We start from the raw sequence: 21,423 nt of genomic DNA on the forward strand, positions 1-21,423 counted from the left end.
TCATGCCTTTTCCTCTTGCCTCAGGCTATGCTGGCATTGTTTTAGTGAGCAACAGAGAAGCAAATATAACATGTTCATGCTCTATAAAGTCTCCTTCCCTCAAGTTTCTTATAGAGTGTGAAGCAACTAAAGATGGTCTATGGTGGGGGGGTGGGGGAGGGAAGGCTGGAGAGATGGCTCAGAGGTTAAGAGCACTGGCTGCTCTTCCAGAGGTCCTGAGTTCAATTCCCAGCAACCACATGGTGGCTCATAAACCTCTCTAATGAGATCTGGTGCTCTCTTATGACCTGCAGGCACACATGCAGGCAGAATACTATATACATAATAAATAAATCTCTTAAAAAAGAAAGAAAGAAAGAAAGATTGGTCCATAAAGATGTATACAGAGATAACTTGTGAGATGTGGGGAAGACCTAAAGTAGCATAGTGATACATCCTTGTAATTCCAGCACTGGGGGAAAACTGAGGCAGGATTAGCATTTGTTTAAGGCCAGCCTGGGTTACACAGTGACTTCTATTCTGGCCAGCCTGGACTAAATAGTAAGACTCTGAGAGAGAGGGGGGGGGTGGGGTGGGGGGAGAGAGAGGAACTGTGGTGTGTAAGACACCCTGCCACCACTTAGCTAATGCCATAATTTGGGGTTCTCCCAACCCTCTCCCAGTATTTCAGGATAAAGAAAGCCAGGGCACTGCATATACCAGGTAATGTTCATCACTGAGCTTATGCCTCCAGTCCTGACTCTCTAGTTCTTTCTTCCGTTGGTGGGGGGTGAGAAAGGCTCATCCTATGTAGCCCAGGCTGAACTCGAACTCACTGTGTAGATCCTGCTGCCTCAGCCTCTTGAGTGCCAGGAGTATAGGTGTGTACCACACACCGAGCAAGGCTTGCCTTCATGAAGGTTGTTTGTCATCCCCTAGCATACGCAGTGTGTTTCCAAATGACATCTGGCAAAAATAAAGGTTCTGTTAATATAGTATATACCAACAAGCTCATTCTTGCAGAGTGCCCAACGAGCTTTAGTTTCTCAGTTCCAGTCAGTTTAATGCTGTAAGATCTTTACAGTTTATTTACTACTTCCGAACCTGTGATACAACCCAACTCATTCTCTTAAGCAGAGGGGGCATCCCACGCTCGTAGGAACCGCTGACAGCCATCTCCCTCTGTGCCCTCCTTTCCCTAACAGCAGCTTCCGAGATCCAGGCCACCGGGATCTTTTCCTCACTGGCCTCTTTGCGGCTGGCTTCTCTGGATAGTCACACCCACCCAAAGCCTGATCCGTTGCTTCTGTGCTTAAGATCCTTAGGAATCTATTTTCCTGGCTGCATACCAGCCTCCAACGAAGATATTCCCAGCCCCCTGCCCTCCGTCTGTCCCCAGGCTGCCTGTCTGGGCTCACCGGTCCACTCTCACAGGCTCCTGAGGACCCCTGTGCTCTGTGCTGTTTCTGGTGCGATCCTGTGTTTCACCATGTCCTGCACAGCTCAGCTCAAGGCAGACTTCTTGAAGCTGGAGCTGGTCCTTTGTCCTCTGAGCTTAGTGCATTTTCCACGCTGCATTGTGGCTCCTACTTATTTGTGTGACTCCTTTTTTGTGCTATTACATTGTGAGCTCCGTGGAGCAGGAGAGCAGGAGCGTCTTTTTTTTTTTTTTTTAAGTCTCTCATTACCAAGCACACACCCTTTACACTACATGCTCTTAGTAAATACTGCTGAATTTAAGACACTATTCTTGTTTAACCCACAAAGAAGCAGAAATCTTATTTTTGGTCTAGCATTCTTTCTTCCTCAATGAATGGCCTAAGTAGAGCTCAAATGAATGAGTGGTAAAATACGAGCAATGACAGGGAAAGAATAAAAACGAGAGCAGGAGGGACGCCCTAGAGACCGAGGACGAGCGGGCCATCTGCCTTCAATAAGTAGACAGCACAGTCCCCGAGGAAATGTGAGAGAATGTTCCAGAATTAAAGACAGTTCTTCTTTCTAGATAACTTCCTAGGGGCCTGGCATACCAGAAAGGATTGGCTTCATCTGTGTGTGATGGGAAAAGTCAAGTTAAGCAAGACATTTCTTTCTTGTGTCCCTAAAAAATAAGCAAGCAAAACTGGAGAGTTACGCGGCCCAGAGCTGTTGGATTAGTTTCTCTGCTGAGGGACTCGGGTTCCTTTGTGTTGCTCGTTCTTGGCACAGCGCCTTTTTAGTCCGGAAAGGTTATCAGGGCTCCTCCACTCGGCCCAGTGGAAGGAATAGTGTGCTTTCTCTCTTAAGAGGAAGCCAGACTACTTCTTCTATCCTCACGGATGGAAAACCTCGACTCAAGGTTACAGCTAATCTTGAGGGAGGAAGGGGAGAACAATCATTTAATGGCGGCATTGAGTGGAGCAAGTGGTTGGGGGAAGATGTGCCGGTTCTAGGTTCGGCTAGCTGTGTGTGGTGGAGGCACCATCAGGCCATCGCCACTTTAACTTCCCTAGAACAAAGCACAGCCCCATACATGAAGCCAATATTTTAAAATATATTTTATTAATTTATTCATATTACATCTCAATGGCTATCCCATCCCTTGTATCCTCCCATTCCTCCCTCCCTCCCATTTCCCCTTACTCCCCTCCTCTATGACTGTTCCTGAGGGGGACCTCCTCCCCCTGTATATGCTCATAGGGTATCAAGTCTCTTCTTGGTATGAAGCCAATATTTTAAGAAAGATTTATGGTAAGGTTAAGGGCAAGCTGAACTGGCAATGAACATAGACTTACTCAGATTGAAGCATGGGACCCTTGACAAAATGATGAAGGTGACTTAGTCAGTCATGGTGTCCTTGTCCCCGTCCGTCTCCTTCCTTCCAGCCTCTATGTCTCTGGACCCTCATGAAGAGGGCTGAGCAGTAGCCTGCTAACTATTGTCACGTGGGTGGAGTGAGCAGCTAAATTGTCCCAGAGCCTCAAAGTATAATAACATCATTAAAAATCAGCCAACACGGGATCTGCCACACCGCTAGCGAAAAACATACAAACCACAGAATGTTTTCCAAGTGAGTTTGTACTTACTTTTTATTTTATTTTATTTTATTTTTTTATTGCAGATCACCTCAATTAGCCCTCTCTGGAAAAAAAAACAAAAACAAAAAACAAAAAAAACCCCACCTTACAGACCTATCTTACTGGTCACTTAAAGAAGCTTTTTGGGACTTTAGTGTGGGTTGCTCTCTTCGGTGTGGGACACTGAGGAAGCAACTCTGGCTTTGCGGCTTTCAGGATTTTAGTGTCAGCTCAACTGCTCTGAACTCTTGATGGAACAAAGTCGCCAATATATGCTTTAGGGGGGTTTGCTATAGTTAGTCTTAGGTGTGTGGGAACTGGCTTCATCAGTTGCCCCAAAGGGATAAACTCTGAAGGAAGGGGCACAAGGACACTTTTTTTTCCCCTCAGCATGAGTTTGAACAATTAGAGAAATTTAACAGGGAAATACAAATATAATTGGATCTCACCACAGTTATATGGGGAAGGACGGCATAGAGTGTAAGGTAGTTGTCATTGTCAACGGTTTTGTCTTTTATAGACCTTCTAGAGTAATCAGGAAGAAGGCTTCCAAAACCTGATGTGATGTTTCCTGCTGGAGACGAGGCACGAGGTGAGTGAAAAACCACAAAGGCCTTGTTTCTAGTGGGAGCGCAGATCGAGGGACAGTGTAGCACGGAGCAGTGATCCTTCTGGAAACAGGAGCATGTTATAGAAAACGGAGTGGGAGAGTTTGGTAGGCCTCTGTTTGAAATTGTCAGCCAAACAAAAAGAGCATTCATAGATAGCAGCCAGAAATAAAAGCCAGCCTGAAAGCTACTCCAGGCTCCTCCCATGGGTATGAGTGCTCACCTAGGATATTGACAAAGAGTGAACTGTTTGCATTAATACACTTTTAAGTTCTATTTGGGATAACTGGGGGTTGAAAAAACCCTACGGGAAGATGACACTGAACTAATGTCGTTCTGGCTTTGTCACATAATAAGGATATGGACTAAACTGGACAACTCATAAAGTGCCATTTGCGGTTGAGGAAATGGGCTTACCGAAATTAGTGAATTTGCATTTTGAAGTTTTATTTTGTGTGCAGGGGGTATGTGGGTGCATTTGACAGTGCACATGTGTACGCAGGAAGTCAACCGTGGACGTCTTCCCTATCACTCTCCACCTTATTTTCTGAGACAGAGACTCTCAGTGAAGCCAGTGCTCCCAGTTCCAGTTGGGTTGTGAGGCAGCAAGCTCCCAGGCTCTGCCTGTCTCCACCCCTTCCTGGCACCAGGTTATGGATGGCGTTTGGGGGTGGTGCTGGGTGTCTGAACTCAGATCCTCACGCTTGCTTAGCAAGTCCTGGCCTGGCCACCTAGTCCAAAGATCACCATTCCCAGGGTCACTAAAAAAAAAAAAAAAATAACCAAAGAGCTAAGGTGTGAAGCCAAAAGTCTGGCACACTTAGAAAAAGTTCTGCACAGTGTACAAGCCCCGCAAGTACTCAGAAGGCAGAGGCAGGAGATTGCTGAGAGTTCAAGGCCAGCCTGGACTACACAGTGAATTCTAGATCAGCTTGAGCTATACAGAGTGAGAACCTGACTTAAAAAGCGTATGAACTTGGGGCTGGAGGCATGGATGACTCAGCAGTTAGGAGCCCTGGCTACTTTTCCAGGGGACCCAGGTTCGATTCCCAGAACCCATACTTCAGCTCCCAACCATCTACAACCCTAATTCCAGGAGCTCTGACACCTTTTCTTCTGGTTTTTGTGGGCACTATACACATGTAGTGGGCAACATATAAACAGCCAAAACACATGTACACATAAAATAGGAAAGTAAGGTATAGTTGAAAAGTCACGGTTTAAAAGCTCGGTTTATACATTCTCATCGGTATCTCAGGCTTGTGACAGTGACATGGGTGAATGGAGGCACTTGCCACCAAGTCTGATGACCTGTGTTCAATCTCCATGACCTAGGTGGTGCAAGCAGTGGTACATGTGAACCACCCCGCAAATGAATAAACATAGAAACGAAAACACTCTGAAAGGCAGACACACAGACTTTATAGAACAGAAGAGCAATAAAGCGTGAGAGCCCACTCCGCCTCTGCCCCTCTTCCTTCTAACACTGTTAGCATTTTGCCACAAAGCCTTGCCCGTCTTCGCTTTTATCCACTGTGGTGGAAACACATGCTTGTGATCGTAGCACCTGGGAAGCCAAGGCAGAGGGCTCACCACGAGATTGAGGAAAGAGAAAACCACACATGGAGGAAGTTGCTTTATGCTATGTCTTTACTAGAATAAACAATGAGTATTAAACACTTCGCACTCAGCAAACAAGGGTCATCTTCAGACAGAAATGCTAAGGACGGAACCCACCGTGTTTTCCAGGGACTCATAATCTAGCGCAGTGACACCTCGTTTATTTTTGAGGGAGTAAATACAAACTCCTTTGGTAGACTGGTGTGAGCTCTAAATTCTTTCCTCAAAAGAAATGGATCTATTTAAAATTTTCCTTTAATTCAGAACATTTCTGGGCACCCCGATTTACTTGAAATCCTGATCTCCTAGAAGGGAAACATCTGAGATGTAGACAGATGCTATGGCAACCCAGACAGATGCTATGGCAACTGAGAAAAGTAGGGTTTCCAGATGTGGTGGTGACCGCTCGTAATCCTAGTACCTGGGAAGTGGAGGTAGAAGGCCCAGGAGTTTAAGGCTAGCCTGAGCTACATGAGACCCTGTTTCAACAAAACAAAACAATAAGAAGATCAGCAAAAGTAGGGCTCAGCTCTTGGGACAGGTCATGGGCATCAGGAAAGAATGACGCTTGGAATCTTGAAGAACTCTGTAAGATAGGGAGGTAGTGCAGTTTCGGGGATGGGGCAGGGGGAGGACATCCATTGAGGGGCGTAGCATCAACAAAGACCAGAGACCAGAGAGGACATGGAGCCACGCCACCATGTTGATGGTGTGTACACCGAGCTGTAAGTGAGGTCAGAGGAAAACTTGGCGGAAGTCATTTCTCTCCTTTTGCTATGAGTCCCTTTGCCTGATGAGCCACCTCACTCACTGGCCCTGGCTTTGGGCGTTTGAGACAGGTGCTTAAAGATCCCAAACCAGCCTCAAATGTGTGCGGCCAGGGATGCCCCTGATCTCCAGGTCTTCTTGCCCTCCGTCTCCAAAGGGCTGGGTTGTAGACACAAATCGCCGTGCCTGGCTGACTGTCTTTGACTTAGGATCCCAGCATAGGTCTGACTGAGTATGGTGCTGGGGCTGAGAGCTCAGTGGTAGAGTGCGTATCTAGCTTGCACAAGGCCCTGGGTCCAATCGCTATAAATGATGAATAATAAAAGTTAAAAGAGAAAATACGTTCCCTAGTCTCAGGCTGGGATTGCTGGCTAAATAACCTGTTGCTTAAAAGACACAACGCACAAATCACGGGGGTCTAGCTGGAAGCCTGATGCTTTACCAAGGAAGCTGATGTAAATTCAGAAACCACTCATGAAAGGACTCACATTTCAGAGGACGCATTTTGCTGTGGGCTGCAGGGGCTCATGCACAATCGGGTTGGAGTCAGCCCTGTGAGGTGCATAGCCCACTTGCGAGGCTGCTCCCTTCCCTCCTCCTGTGTCATTTGCAACCTGCAAGGAGGGCACAGTGGGTTACATGAGTTGTGGTTCTTGTGTAATTATTTTTGTAATTTCCATTGTAAAGCAAGATTTACATATAATGGCTTAACCGGTTCATTTCTGTTTGGCTGTACTTAACCTAATATACATAACTAAAACTCTAATATTGGTCTCACCTCTACTTCTTGCTGGTAACTTCATAAAATCCCAAGGATATGCATGTCATTGGGTAAATATTGTATTATTATTATTATTATTATTATTATTATTATTATTATTATTATTATTTAAATGTTTCTTAGGTGCCATAAGGGCTTCAAGAAGTAAACTTGTAAATTTTGCGAATGTTAATATGTATATACCATATATCTTTTCCTCCCTTCTTCTTGTGTTTTGTTTAAGACAAGCTGCCATGTTGCCCAGGCTGACCTTGAACTCCTGCCTCAGCCTCCTGAGTGCTGGCTTCACAGATGTGTGTCACCACGCTTGGTTCTACATTATGTGAAACAGGAACATTTGGTCTTTAGCAGATAGTAGCTCTGTGCAAAAATTCCAGTCTACGTATTTGTGTAGTGAACATTTTTTAAAACAAAATTTATAATTTAGGTGAAAAGCCACGTATTCCTTCCCTCCCCTAGTTTTCTCTTTTCCAACTCATTAATTATGAAATAAAAAGAACAGGCCTCCTTGTTATTTATATGAGCAAATAAAACTCTGTGTGGGTTTCTTTAGGGAAAGAAATTATTAACCAGAAGAGTGAGTATCCGTTAAGAGAAGCTCCCAGTGACAGGAGTATAAATAACATAAATCCATTTATCTTCAAAATGAAAACAAATTTCATATTCTATAAAATGTTTGAGCATTTGCGGTTAAAGTGGTGGCCAGGCTCTGTGGTGCATGCCTGTAATCCCAGCACTCAGGGAGGCAGAGGCAGGTGGATCTCTGTGAGTTTGAGGCCAGCCTGGTCTACAAAGCAAGTCCAGGACAAGCCAGGGCTACACAGAGAAACCCTGTCTAGAAAACCAAACCAAACCAAACCAAACCAAACCAAACCAAAAGTGATGGCTCACCCGGTAAAGTGCTTGCTGTACAAGCATAGAGACACTAATCTGGACCCATAGAAGTCGTGTGAGAAGCTAGGCACAGTGGTTGCATCAGTAACCCCAGGAGGAGAGAGAGGACCCTGGGCTCCCTGCCAGGCATTCTCAGCAGGCTAGAGTCTGGGGCCAGGGAGAGAGCCTGTTTGAAGAAATAAAGTGGAAAGCAATCGAAGAAGACACCTGATGGCAACTTTTGGCTCCACAGGCATATGCAGACACAGGTGTCCACGTAGCTTTTCTTTTTTGTTCCTTTGGGGAGGGGGTCCTTCTCCTAACTGTTTCCTAGCAATTTCTCCTCTGCTCTGCTCAGCTTCTCCTGGCTCAGTCTCTTCTCTGCACCAACTGCCTTCCCTTCTGTAGCCCGATCAATTTTCTTTCTTCCTGCTCCGAGTGTCTTCTCTAACCCTACTCAAGCTCTCTCAGCCTCTTGGCCGTTTACATCCTCTCCTATTCCCAGAAGTCCAAGAGGCAAACGATACTGAAAGCCATAGGGTCAAGCAGTTCTAACTGTTAAGCATTCCCAAAGGGCCAGTTGACTAGCAACAGGGGATCCTTTAAAGGACCAGGCACACAAAATAAATCACACTACACATCTATCCACCCACACTCGTGTATAAATATGTGCACATACACACACCAAATACCAAAGCAACTGAAGCATATGGTAATTAAGGGTTTTTTTTTCTTTTAAATTAAGCAACTTGTCCTGAAGGAGATGTTTTAGCTTCAGGCTTCAAATCTAGCATGCTAGGATAGTAAGATTCTGAGCTTTGTGAGTTGAGCAAGAGTCAGGAAAGCATCACTGCGTGGTGTCTCTTACGACTGAGACCTAAAAGTCATAGAGAGAACAATGGTGTTCACTAGCGCCTAAGGACGGATGGCAAGGACGTGGAGTGGTGAAAGTGTGCAGGTTTCTGACAAGAGGACCAGATGGCTTGTTTTGTTTTACTTTCTTTTAGAAAGATCTATTGCACAGCAAAGTGACCACAACAATTACATACTGTGTGTCTCAAAATTGTTAAGCATTAATTTCAAAATTTCCTACCATAAGCAATGATAAATGCAGGAGACAATAAACATGCTAGCTGGCTTGATTTAATCAAACCACATTTATGCAAATATGATAACACTACACTGTACCTAAAAGCACACGCCATCATAACACAGTTGTAGTTGACCACTTAATAACTTTACAAGAGTAAGAGAGGGTAATGGGGGGGCTGAATATAATTAAAATGTATTATAGACATGTATGAAACTGTCAAAGAGTAAGTCAGAATATTTAAAAGATAAACAAAAGGAAGACATTGAAAACTTAAGCTCTGTGGCAACAGGTGCCTATAACTAAGGGGCTGAGGAAGAAGCACGTGAGTTCACGGCCACAGATGATCGCGGCCAGCCCTAGTTTACAAACCCAAACCAAAAGAGCCAAGCACCTGATAGGCACAGTAGACGGATATAAAGAGCGGTCCTGCTGGCAAGATTTATAGAACGGTGATGATCCTCACAGGAAGAGACCTTGACACCATGGCGTGAGAACACTACAGATGACAGCTGGGCTGATGATGCCCCAGCTTGGCCTCCGTGAGAAAGGGGCAAGCGAGCCGAGCCTGCAAGGATAAGAAACAGCCCTCTGTAAGAAAATATATTCGGGCTGGAGAGATGCCTCGGCAGTCAAGAGCACTTTCGGCACTTGCAGAGGGCCCAGGTTTGGTTCGTGGTGCTCGCAAGGTGGCTCACAACCCTCTGTAGTTGCAGGTCCAGGCAGTCTGATAACCTCTTCTGGCCTTCACAGGTAGCACGTGTGCACATAAGGAGGGGTCAAGGTGCCAAGATGTGCATATGTGTAGGTGAGAAGAATGGACAACAAGCATTTACACACCTGTTTATCATAGACCAGCTAAACGGATGAAGTTTAGTCTGAAGCTCTGTGAACCAGAGACGTTAAGACATTCAGCCAGCCCCGTTCCTCACTCTCAGAAGCCGCAGAATGGCACCAGGTAGTGCATGACTGGCATCAGTGACACCAGGAGCCTACTGAGCAGCCTTGCTGAGGCGCTGACTAGAGGAGTGGCCCCAGCCTTCTGGTGTCTACTTGTTTCTTTTCAAGCCTCTATTTAGTAAACTCCTCCAAGCCATACGAAAATCCTCTCTCAATCCTCAGTCTCTCCCACTGCTCCAGCCTCCTTCAAAGGATGTTTTAGTCCCTCCAATAGGTTGTCATCCAGGCAGCTCCCAAGCCAGTCCTAATCTTGTGCAGGCCAGGACCTGCCAAGTGCCTGGATGCTGGTAGCTTCCCTTCCACTGTCAATGGGACTGACCTTGAACCTCCCTGTTCTTGCTCTTGCAGTGATGACCAGCACTTGAGCAAGGCTCATTTCTAAGCCAGATGCTTTGGGCCACAGAGGTACAGTGTGTGGACTTTAACCTTGAAGGCATTTGTATCTGGCTCCCAGGGAGAAGGCAACCTTCACTGTCACCTTTGTCTCTGTTACCTCACGCTTTGCCTTCTGGCTTTGTTCCAGGTAAAAGTGCAAAGTACAGTGGTCACCACTGCTGGGGACTTACTCCAAAGCCTGAGGCTCTTAGAGACATTAAACAATTTCCCCAAGTCAGCCAGCTCTTCAAATCATTGGCCTCTGATTTTACATTCCACCTTAGCCAAAAGGCAGAGAAATGATGAGGGACCTGGGATTTTAATCTGGGTCTTCTGTACTTGACACCTCAGATTCCTCCACCTCACCGAGAATGAGGCAGGGGTGTTAGATCTTGTAATGCTATGTCTGTAGAAGATTGGCACTCTGTAGGCAAGTCTTCCTCCTCTTCTCTTTTCCTCTTCTTCTTCTTCTTCTTCTTCTTCTTCTTCTTCTTCTTCTTCTTCTTCTTCTTCTCTATCAAAGCAGGACCTTAAGATTTAGTGAAGTCATTTGAACCTTTTTAAAAATTTGGGTTGATCTTTATGAGATGCATTTATTCATTCATTCATTCACTACCAATTTATTCAGAATATGTGCTAGACCTTGATTGAGAATGCAGAGTAAGCAAAATGTTGAAGCTGTCATGATGTGGAGCTGGGGGACCAAGGTGGTCAGGGAGAAATTGGTATTTACCGTCCACACTTGATAGTAAATGCCAAGGGAGTGAATGAAGCAATGAACAGGAGCTATTTCAAATAAAATTAAATAGAAAGTATAGGTTTTCCTTAAATCCTTAGCACGTAGTAGTTTCTATAGTTGTCAAGACAAAGGAAACCGGCTTTATGGGGGGAAAAAAAGATTTGAACTCTTCTGTCCTCATTCTTTATTCTCTTGAATTATCAAAGAATAAAGTCTCCTATGTCTCTGCAAACCCAAGTACTCTTAAAACTGCAATGATTTTTCGAATGCGTTGCACCTCTATGTTTGTTTAATTTTTTATGAATAGAAACTTCCACACATTTAATAAGCTTCAAAGAGGCAGGTTCAGTGGGCAATGCCTGCAATCCCAGCAGAGAGTCACGTGAAAAGAAAGGAAGGGAGTCAAGGTCATCGTTAGCTACCCAGTGAGTTCCAGGCCAGCCTGATCTACAGGAGACCTTGTCTCAAAAAGAAAAAACAAAACAACAAAAACAAAAAAACAAAAAAACAAAAAACCACTTAAAGCTATGATAATCAAATTCACAATATTTTAGCAAGCAGGAATCTTTTTCATGTGAATGTTACATCCAACTTTACAGGTAGTTCCATCTCTATGTAGCAGGCCAGGGTAAAGAAAGGACTAGAAGATAAGGGGCTTGCTTTCAAATGGCCGCAGTGACTTGTTTTGCGTGTTTAGTCTCTATGCACCTTTGGCTTACTCATCACTTAGAACAGAGTTTGTTTTGGAGACCAGCCTCATGGATTCCCAAGCAGATGAACAGTAGATACTAGAGGGTCATCCAGCTGTTAAAAGGAAAGAAATAAGCAAACATAGTGAGGTTTCTAGAATGCTTTCCAAAGAAGGTGAAAAAAAAAAAAAGACAAAGATTGGCTTTTGAACTAAAACAGTGGAAGTTTCTGTATATGTTTGAGATCTGAGACATTGCCTGCCGTCCCATCTTGTGACTCTATGACCCTGAAAGTACTCTTCAACACCTAGAAAGGATATTAAAGCCCTTAGTTCTGCTGTTACAGTCTGACTCATTCTTTTTCCTTAGCATCTACACCCATGATTGTTGATTGCTAGGTTTTTAGATAATGGGGTCCTTAAAATGATTGCTAGCAATTAATTAAAATGGAGAGATAAGTGATAAATACTGTTGACAATGTTTGGGAAGGTTCATTGTCAATGTATTTTTATTGAGCTTCTAGCCTGTGTAAGAACACAGAACCAGTGTTGTGGGATGTAGGAGAGAAAACAGACTCTTTATTCAAGACATTTATGATAGCTTAGAAAATGAGATCGTTCTATCAGACAATGGCAGAAAATCATGGTTTTCCAAAAGAAGGAAGGATCAGATCCTACTGGATTGGTGGAGAAAGTTCTAGAGCTCTGAATTTCACTGTGTGTGTGTGGGGGGGGGGGGCGGTGAGGACAGAAATGAGCACTGGAGAAGGGTAAGGAGGAGAGACCAGGTAATAGGAAAAGGGAAAGAGTGATGAACAGACTGAGGCCAAGGGCCTCGCCCACACTAGAACTGAGATTGGAGATCAGGGCCTGTGAAGAGACACCATGCCGGGGCCAACTTATAAAAGAAAGCACTCAGTTTGGGACTCATGGTTCCAGAGGGTGGTAGCGTCTACAACCATCATGGCTGGGAAAATGGCAGCAGGCAGGTAGGCATGGTGATAATTCAGTAGCTGAGAGCTTACATGTTTAGACAGAGAGGCAACTTGTGTGGGCTTTTTGTTTGTTTGTTTTTGTTTTCCAAGACAGGATTTTTTTGTGTGTGTAATGGCCCTGACTGTCCTAGACTTGCTTTGTAGACCAGGCTGGCCTCAAACTCACAGAGATCCGCCTTCCTCTGCCTCCCAGGTGCCGGAATTAAAGGCGTGCAGCACCACACCCAGCCTTGGTGTAGGCTTTTAAAAACTCAAAGCCCACACCCAGTGACATTCTCCCTCCAACAAGGCCACACCTCCTGGCCTTCCCAAATAGGTCCAACAGTTGGACCCCAAGCATTCAAACACATAAGCCTTCAGGGGATAGTCTCATTCAAATCACCACAGAGGCCATTGTGTGGGTGAAGTTTGTATTTTATAAGGAAGAAAAGATAGAGGAATTTTTAAGCATGATTAAGAGATGATCAAAAGATCCTACAGATGTGGACACACTCCCAGCAGCAGCGGAGAGTGACAGATACTGGACAGATCCATAGGAAGCTCCAACAGATACTTGGGGCTGGGGCAGTCGGGGCTGAATCTAAGAGGCAACAACACATGGGAAAGGAAGACATTTTTTAAAAAGTCACAAAAGGAAGACTTAAAAAGATTTCATAACTGGTAGATTGTAAGGCTAGAGGAAGATCATTGGTGGTGTTGGTGTCACAGCTGGAAAGTCAAAAGGCAAATATACTAAATGTCATCACTGTAATGCCAGGAGGTTGCATGTGAGGTGACCACAGAACAGTAAAAGCATCAATTGCAAAGAAATTTAAATATGTGTGGGGTATTCAGTTACCAGAAAGGAGGAGGAGGAGGAGGAGGAGGAAGAGGAAAAGAAGAAGAAGAAGAAGAAGAAGAAAGAAGAAGAAGAAGAAGAAGAAGAAGAAGAAGAAGAAGAAGAAGAAGAAGAAGAAGGAGTTTCTCTACTTTTACCTGAATGCTAAAAACAAAAACAAAACAACAGCGAAAACCAAACCAAAACAAGAAGAGCTAGAAAAGAGAAACTGTGAACTGCTTAGCATCACCAGCTTGGGGCACAGTATCAATGACAGAAGGAAGAGGGACGGGAGGCAAGGGCTGGGGAGGGAGTCATTGGTGGTGGGCTCACAGACCACCACACCACCGAGCACTGTTTGCAAATGCCCTACTGCACAAGTCTTGGTGTTTTAGAGTCCTAGAAGCTTTGAGCATCGCCCCCCCCCCCCATGCTACAAATGTAGACATGGAAGACCAGAAAAAGCACCTAGCTTCTCACTGTGCCTCAGGGAGAGAGAAGTCAAGGTCCTAGTTCAATTGAGTGCTCTTCCCATTCCCTGACATTGGGAGTGGGGCATTCATACAACATCTGTCATTCTGTTTTATGACAAGGTCTCCCTGTGCAGCCCTGGCTCACCAGAAACTCACTGTGTAGACCAGAACGGCTTCAGGCTTGCAGCAATCTCAGCCTCTCGGGTATTGGGATTATAGGTGTGATGCCTGCTTCTGCCCCTTTGGGGAACATCTTTGCCTGGTTTTACAAATGGACCCTGATGAAAATGCTAAGAGGCTGAATTTTCCCAAAGCAAAATGGAAAGGTTTCTCTGTCTTTTGATTTTTTTGAGACAGGGTTTCTCTATGTAGCCTTGGGTGTCCTGGACTCGCTTTGTAGACCAGACTGGCCTTGAACTCACAGAGATTGCCTGCCTCTGCTTCACTGAGTGCGGAGACCACACCTGGCTGGAAGAATTCTTGAAAGCAAAACAAACACAGCATGAAAGGCAGGAAGTGACGTGGGCAGCCCTGTTAGACTTTGTGCTTTCAGACAAAGGATCTCTCCCTGTTAAGAACAGGGCGAATAAGCACCATCTACAGAGGGAGTGGTTTCCCTGAATCCTGTTCAGGCAAGTGTCAAGGACACAGCCAAGTGACAGGGTTCTGTGTTTTTCAATACTCTCTGAAACCTTATGAAGAATAGGATTTCTATCCAATTACCCAAGATAAAAGAAATATGTAATTCAGTGTGGAAGGGGAGGGTGGAGCACTTGATTTATTTACTTTTAGAGTCAGGCTCTCACTATGTTGCCCAGGCTGGCCCTAGGTGACCCAATAGGTCTGGACCATTGTGCCCAGCTGTCCTATTGTTTTATTAATTTATTGGTGTTCTAACTTGTCCCAAATAAGGAAATTAAAATGAGAGGCTTAGTAATTTGAGCATATCTAGCCACCATGGACTATGGCTTATTTTGAGAAAGGGTCTCACTGCATAACCTAGGGTGGTCTTGAACTTTTCACCATGCCCCGATCTCCCAAGTGCTGGGCTCACAGATGTGCACCATCACACCTGGTTTAGCTCTGGACCACTTTCACATTTACTTATTTGTACAGGGCAAGGAGTGCACAAGGCACACATATGGAGGTCAGAGGACAACTTGTTAGAGTTTGTCTCTCCTGGTTCTGGACTCTCAATAGAAGGTCTGTTCTTTTTTCTTTGTTCCCCAAACAAGCAACTAACTGGAAGATACTATTGTAGACCAAGAATAATCACACAAACCACTCAGACACCAGCCAGATATGGATGGCTTATTGAATGCCTGTTCCAAGCTGATGGTGATCAGGGTCACAGAAAGGACTCGAGATCTTAACTGTGATGCTGGTCTGCTTTTAGGGCTGCCTGTCTATAGGAAAACCGTGTGCAGAAGACGAAGCAGCGGCGGGGGCAGGGGGGAGGTGCTATACATTTTAAGTTTATTCTGGCTAACTAGATAAAGTATTATCAGCTAACCTTTAAGCTGATTGGTCCCGAGTGATGTAGCCGAGGTGGTGGTTAGGGTCTTCCAGAGTACAACCAGAGTACAGCCAAGGGCAGAGGTAACATACAGTGCTACAGGAATGTAGCCAAGTGTGGAGGTAACAGCATGTATTATGACACCTGTGAATCCTAGCAAAATATAAGGCTAACTTGACTCTCTGGGAAGGTCTGTTGGTGTTAGCTATGAATATCTACTTTAGGAGTTTAAAAACTTTTGAACTTAATTTCGCCATGTGAATAAAGACGGATACCGAATAAAAAAATGGCTTCAGCTATGTTATAGAGAACAGGTCCTAACAGATACATGTGTATTTTTTTATGGTCTGGAGTGAGGCGCACGCCTGTATTCTCAGTCAGTACTCAGGAGGCTCAGGCAGGAGTATTCCTGACAGGCCAAGGCCACCCTGGCCTACAGAGTGAGACTCATTCTCTAAGAAAGAAAATGTTGGATTGAGTGTGCCTTAGTCTTGGGAGGCCATACGTGAAATAAGATGATAATATAAAATAGTAAGACTAATGAAAACTGTACATCTGGTCATTGACCAAGAAAAATTTGTAAGCTGGGTGTGGTGATGCACACCTGAAATCCCCATCCTCTGCAGGCAGAGGCAGGAAGACCAGACCTTCAAGGGTATTCTTGATTATGTAACGAGTTAGACGTTAGCCAAGCTTGGCTGAGACTGCCTAAGATAATAAATAGGACATTTTTCATATTTAAGTTTGTGCCGCTGAATTCTAATAATGATGGGTTGGATGGCGGTCTTTGACTTCGTGAAGAGAGATGAGAGTTAAAAACCCACCAAGGCAGGGTTAGGCTAGACTTGGTCGTGTGCTCATCAAGGATGTACCTGTCAGCCTTAGGTTTGCTGCTTGGCAGAGCACAAAAAGAGAGGAGGTGGTGCAAGCCTCTAATTCCAACACATAAGGAGCAGAGACAAGAGGATCAGGAGTTCAAGGTCATCCTCAGCTTCACAGAGAGCTAGAGCTACGGGAGACTCAGTTTCATAAAACAAACAAACAAACAAACAAAAATCTGCACAGTACCTTCTTGGAGGTCATGAGACATAACTGCCCCTTGAAGGTGACCGGGACTTGAGTTTGTGGAGGCTAGGGGTTCAGGCAGGGACCTTTAAGGACTGAAAGCCTTAGGTGACCTGCACGCAGCTTGTAGATGAGGGTTCTGAAGGGCGAGGTTGTAGTATTAGTGCCTAGAGAATGCCATCGACCCTCAGGGTACGCTGACTACCACCCATGTTTCCAAGGTCACAGATTTTCAAAACTTTGCCTATGATGTCTGACTTCTGGGATTCGTTCACTGGAGCCGTGGTGGAAAGTTAGGATTATTCTGAAGGCTGAATTTTACTGGTATTCCTTGCAGGCCTAAAAGTGCCAGAGGCAGATCCAAATTGGATGCCATTTTTTTTTTTCCGAATGATGAAAACATTCTCCCAGGAGAGGCAGCGATAACCTTGTTTCCCCTCTCTCCTAGATAGGCCCTGGTGACTGATGGTCTATTTTACACCATGCGCTGCTCGGCCACCTCATTTGGGACTTGTGAGTCCCACAACCTCTCTGCTTCAGCAGATGGAGGATTTCCCCAGGACTACTACTTTGATCTCCATTCCACCTCCCATCCAACCCCACCCCCTTCTCGGCAAACAGGCTTTCCCTTGCTGGAGGGAACTTTCTCTGGTGGTTAGGTCTGTCCCTCAGCAGATTTCCAAGGGACCTCAGCTGTCCCTCCTCACCTCCGTGTGGCCTTACCAAGGTACAATGAATGCCACTTTGTTTTCTATTTAAGTTGGTATTTTGTTTGTTTGTTTGAGACAGAGCGCCATTGTGTAGTCTTGGCTGTCCTGGAACTTGCTCTATAGACCAGGCTGCCCTCAAACTCATAAAGACCCACCTACCTCAGCCTCCCAAGTTCTGGGATTGAAGGTGTGTGCTACCACTACTGTCTAGCTTGGAGCTGAAGTGTATCCCTCTTAAGGAAAGTTCCTGAGAGGCTCTTAACTTCCACTTAGCTGAATCCAGCTGGACAACAGGTTTGAGAGACAGAGACCAAGGAGTGTCAAGGCAGGGTAGGAAGAGCTACAGACCACCTTCCAGCCAGCTCCACAGCTCAGGAAACACCCAGGCTCTCAAAAGCCACTTGGACACATTCCAGTGTGCCAAGCAATAACAAGAAGCAGAGGAGCCCCTGGAAGAAGAGTGTCCTGGATTTTGATGAGTTATGGCATCTTACAGGAGGTTTAAACAGGTACTTAGACTCAGTCGCTGCAAGGCAGGCACTGGCTGGGAGAGAGCAGGCTGCCATGTTTTCCTTCCTGCCAGATTTTGCCACACATGAACTCAAGCAAACCACCCAACTCAACTCAACAAAATAATGACACATCAATAGAGCAGTGTTGGAGGGTCAGTGATAGTCCACCTTCGGATGTAAAGACTACTCTGTGTGCTTCTGAGCTAAGGACCTGTCTGTTCCATGTGTCTTGCCTCGGTTCTCACTGGCCCTGGACACACCAGGGCTGTGCACAGCGGTGAGGTAGCTGAGTTGGTTTGGAACATATGTAATGTTTAGGAGTCCCGCTGGCTCTTGGTTCTTCAAGCCTGCTGGTGGCTCAGGCTTTGTGTTAAGAGAACTTTGCTCTGCTGGCTAGAGTAAAAGACTTTTGCTTTCTCACCAATCTATCCACTAATTTTCGGTATTGGGAAAGGAACTCAGGATTTGCACCTGACTATTGAAAGACTCTTTACTTTTCATTATTAATTTGTATCGAGTCTGTGGCAAATACCACCATGTTTCTCATAGTCTTCTCGGTGAAAATTCAGACCATTTTCTTAGAGACTTCTTTTTCTTTTTTCTTTTTCTTTCTTTCTTACTTTTTTTTTTGTTTGTTTGTTTTGAGACAGGGTTTCTCTGGGTAGCCTTGTCTGTCCTGGACTCACTTTGTAGACCAGGCTGGCCTTGAACTCAGAGATCCGTCTGCCTCTGCCTCCCAAGTGCTGGGATTAAAGGCGTGCGCCACCATGCCCGGCTGGCTCTCAGAGACTTTTTAAGAACACCCGAGGACTTTGGGGGATGGTAGAGGAGCACTCACCCCTGTCCTTCAGTGATGCCCACAGAAGCCAGAGAAGGGTGTCAGACCACCTGGGACTGGAGTTACAGATGGCTTGAGCCACCATGTGGGTACAGGGACTTGAACCTGGGTCTTCTCTCCAGCCCTCATGATACCTTATTTTAAACATTGTGTACTTACGTATTGTGAAAATTTGTTTTCTCTCCTTAATAGATGGCTTTCAGGAGGGTGACATAGTTTTTGTTTTCTTCTATTAATTTGATTACTGAATTAAGTAAGCAGATTTATAGATATGTTCTAGAGTAAATTATATTTATTACATCATTATTTTTTTTTTGTTTTATGGTATTTATTTAGAATGTGTGAGAATTCACCTATCTTAGAGAACATTAAAATATCAGGATCCTAAAATGACCTTAGTGATTTACTTATCTTATTTATAGTAGATTAAATAACACAACCATTGCTGTTTCTAAAACCTTCCTGTGATTTTGGACTTATATCTTATTTGAGAGCATAGATGACTGACTATCCTTTTTGCCTCTCCCCTCCCCTCCCCTTCCCTCCCCTCCCCTCCCCTCCCCTCCCCTCCCTCCCCTCCCCTCCCCTCCTCTTCCCCTCCTCCTCCCTCCCCTCCCTGCCCTCCCGTCCCCTCTTCAGTCTCGCTATGTTGCCTGGGCTGACCTTGAACTCATACACCCTTCTGCGTGAGCCTCCAGAGAGTTGGGAGTACACGCATGTGATTCTAAACCTGGCTTGACCTCGTTTTCAGCCCCTTTCACATATAGTTGCTCTGCTTAACTTTTCTTCAGCTTTTAAAGCTGTGTTCATAGCCCCAGGTGTGATGCTGAACTCACACGACCCCAGCACACGACAGGCAGAAGCAGAAGAATTCCAGTTTGTGGCTAACCTGGGCTACTTAATGAGGCTCTGCCTGAGAATACACAAACAAAGGAAATTGTCGATAAGAAATTACACACAGCATTTTACCAGTCTTTGAGCTGGTGGTCACGGTCCCCTTTTGCGTGTATGGCTGCATGCACCACGGTACAGTATGTGAAGGTCAGGGCACACATTGCTGGAATTCTCTCCTTCCACCATGTGGGCTTTGGGAGTCAGACTCAGGTCATCAGCCTTGGTAGCCAACACCATCACTAGCTGCCCCAATGCTCCAGCAGTCTCTTGCCTATCTTTCCCCCAATTTCTTTCACTCATCACACTTGTCAGACTCTTTTCTTCTTCTTTTAACCATCCTATTCAATCTGCTTATTCAAAGATCTAAAAATTTGCTGGGAGGCTGACTTGGATGCCAATTTGGGCTACATGTTGAATTCCAGGCCACTCAGAGCTATGTAGTGAGATCTTTTCTCCCTCAAAACAACCACAAATGCAACAAAAACACAAATCAAGTAGTTACAGGGTAACGACTTATTTTCTTTTACTGATTTATTTTGCAGTGTTAATTAAAAAAAAAAAGCAGTTATAGTAGTCCCCTGAATTCCTGTGCTTCATAGTGCTGTGGCATAAAGCAGTCAAACACATAGACTAGAAAATTAACCGCCATGCATGACACTGCTTCTTGCAGAGTTAGGGCAGGCAGTTAATGCTCTGAGGTGAGTCTCAGTCAGCGTAAAGTGACCGGGTTTACACTGTGCCCACTGGGTGACCAAATACAGTGTCCCTGACTCTGCCTTAGAAACTATGATGCACGCACAAGCCAGTGTCACTGTCATCAAGTGGTGTTGCTTTTAGCTGATACAGGGGGAAAAAAAGAGATCCACCTGCAAGTGCTTTGCACGATTTCTTCGGTGGTTGTTGGATATCGGAAAGGTTGTGTAGACTTTCCCGTCTGATCATGTCTGCAGGCTTTGTCCTCATGAATTATTTTAGTTACAGGCAAACATTTCCTTGGCACCCTTCCCCCAACATGAAATGTTCTTGTTCTCCTAAATTAGAAATATGCACTAAAGAGCCATTCAATAAATGGCACTGAACTGGAAATTAACTCAAGTCTGCTTTCAATTAATTTCAATTCCCTGAAGTGCCAAAATTTCCACTTTAGTCCCAGCAGTAATTGGAAAGTAATAGGCAAGCCTGAGTTTTTGTAATTGTATGTGTCTGTGGGGAAGGAGGGTGTATATTCTAGGTCACTCTGAGGGAGGGGCAGGAGAACCTGCAGTCTTCTTCACCCTTATTAATTTTACTGGGCAGTTTTCCAGCTAATTTCATAACAGTATGGCCATCCCTTTTTAGAGTCAAGTTTCCATGTTTCTGTTTCTTTGTATTTACAACTTTAGAACCTTTGTTTTTGAACAGCAGAAACAGGTTTTAAAAATAAAATCCTTTCCAAAAGTTACAGTGCCTGAGTTAAACAAGTGCAGGGACTGTGTGGGAGGGACATAGAGGGGACCCGGAACCTGAAAGCTTCTGCTCGCTCCCACAGCATTCAACTGGAGCTGTAGCTCAGGTGATCGTGCGTCTTGCTTGCAGAAAAGACCCTAGTTTAACGCCCAGAGGCACATAAAACTGGGCGTGATGGCGTATGTCTACAGTCCCAGCATCCGAGAGATAGAGGCTGGGGGGGTGGGGGGCGCCTTCAGCTGCATATGAGTTTGCGATCATCCTAGAGAGACAGGTCAGTAGTTAAGAAATGCTTGTTGCACACCCACAAAGACCAGGGTTCAGATCCTAGTGCTCATGTAATGAGCTGGGTGTGGTCTCCCAAGCTTGTAACCCTAGCATTGTATGTGTGTGTGGGGGGGGGGGCGGGGTTGGTGGAGACAGATCTCTGGGGCTCTCTGGTGCCAGCCTAGCAGAAAAACAGAGGAGCTCCAGGTTCAAGGACAGTCAGAGCAGGACAACGAAGGTACCTGGTGCTTTCCTCCAGCCTCTCTGTCTTACAGACATGTACAATCACATATGCACACACAGGCATGCGCACACACACACACACACACACACACACACACACACACACACAC

The 21,423-nt window shown here is 45.2% G+C and overlaps 1 protein-coding gene across 10 annotated transcripts in view; it reads left to right on the forward strand.

The window, feature by feature from the left end:
- Positions 1–21,423, forward strand: part of ARHGEF33 (Rho guanine nucleotide exchange factor 33) — a 77,883-nt gene that overhangs the window by 2,590 nt on the left and 53,870 nt on the right. For 9 of the 10 annotated variants that reach the window (XM_084793102.1, XM_084793105.1, XM_084793107.1 and 6 more), the window contains exon 2: positions 3,556–3,627. The exons of the other annotated variant lie outside the window; for it this stretch is intronic. The gene's annotated coding sequence lies outside the window, so the exon portion shown is untranslated. The remainder of the gene's footprint in view (positions 1–3,555; positions 3,628–21,423) is intronic. 10 annotated transcript variants of the gene reach the window in all.

This window comes from Acomys minous, assembly GCF_964271855.1.
Source record: "Acomys minous genome assembly, chromosome: 8".
NCBI classification, from domain to species: Eukaryota; Metazoa; Chordata; class Mammalia; order Rodentia; family Muridae; genus Acomys; species Acomys minous.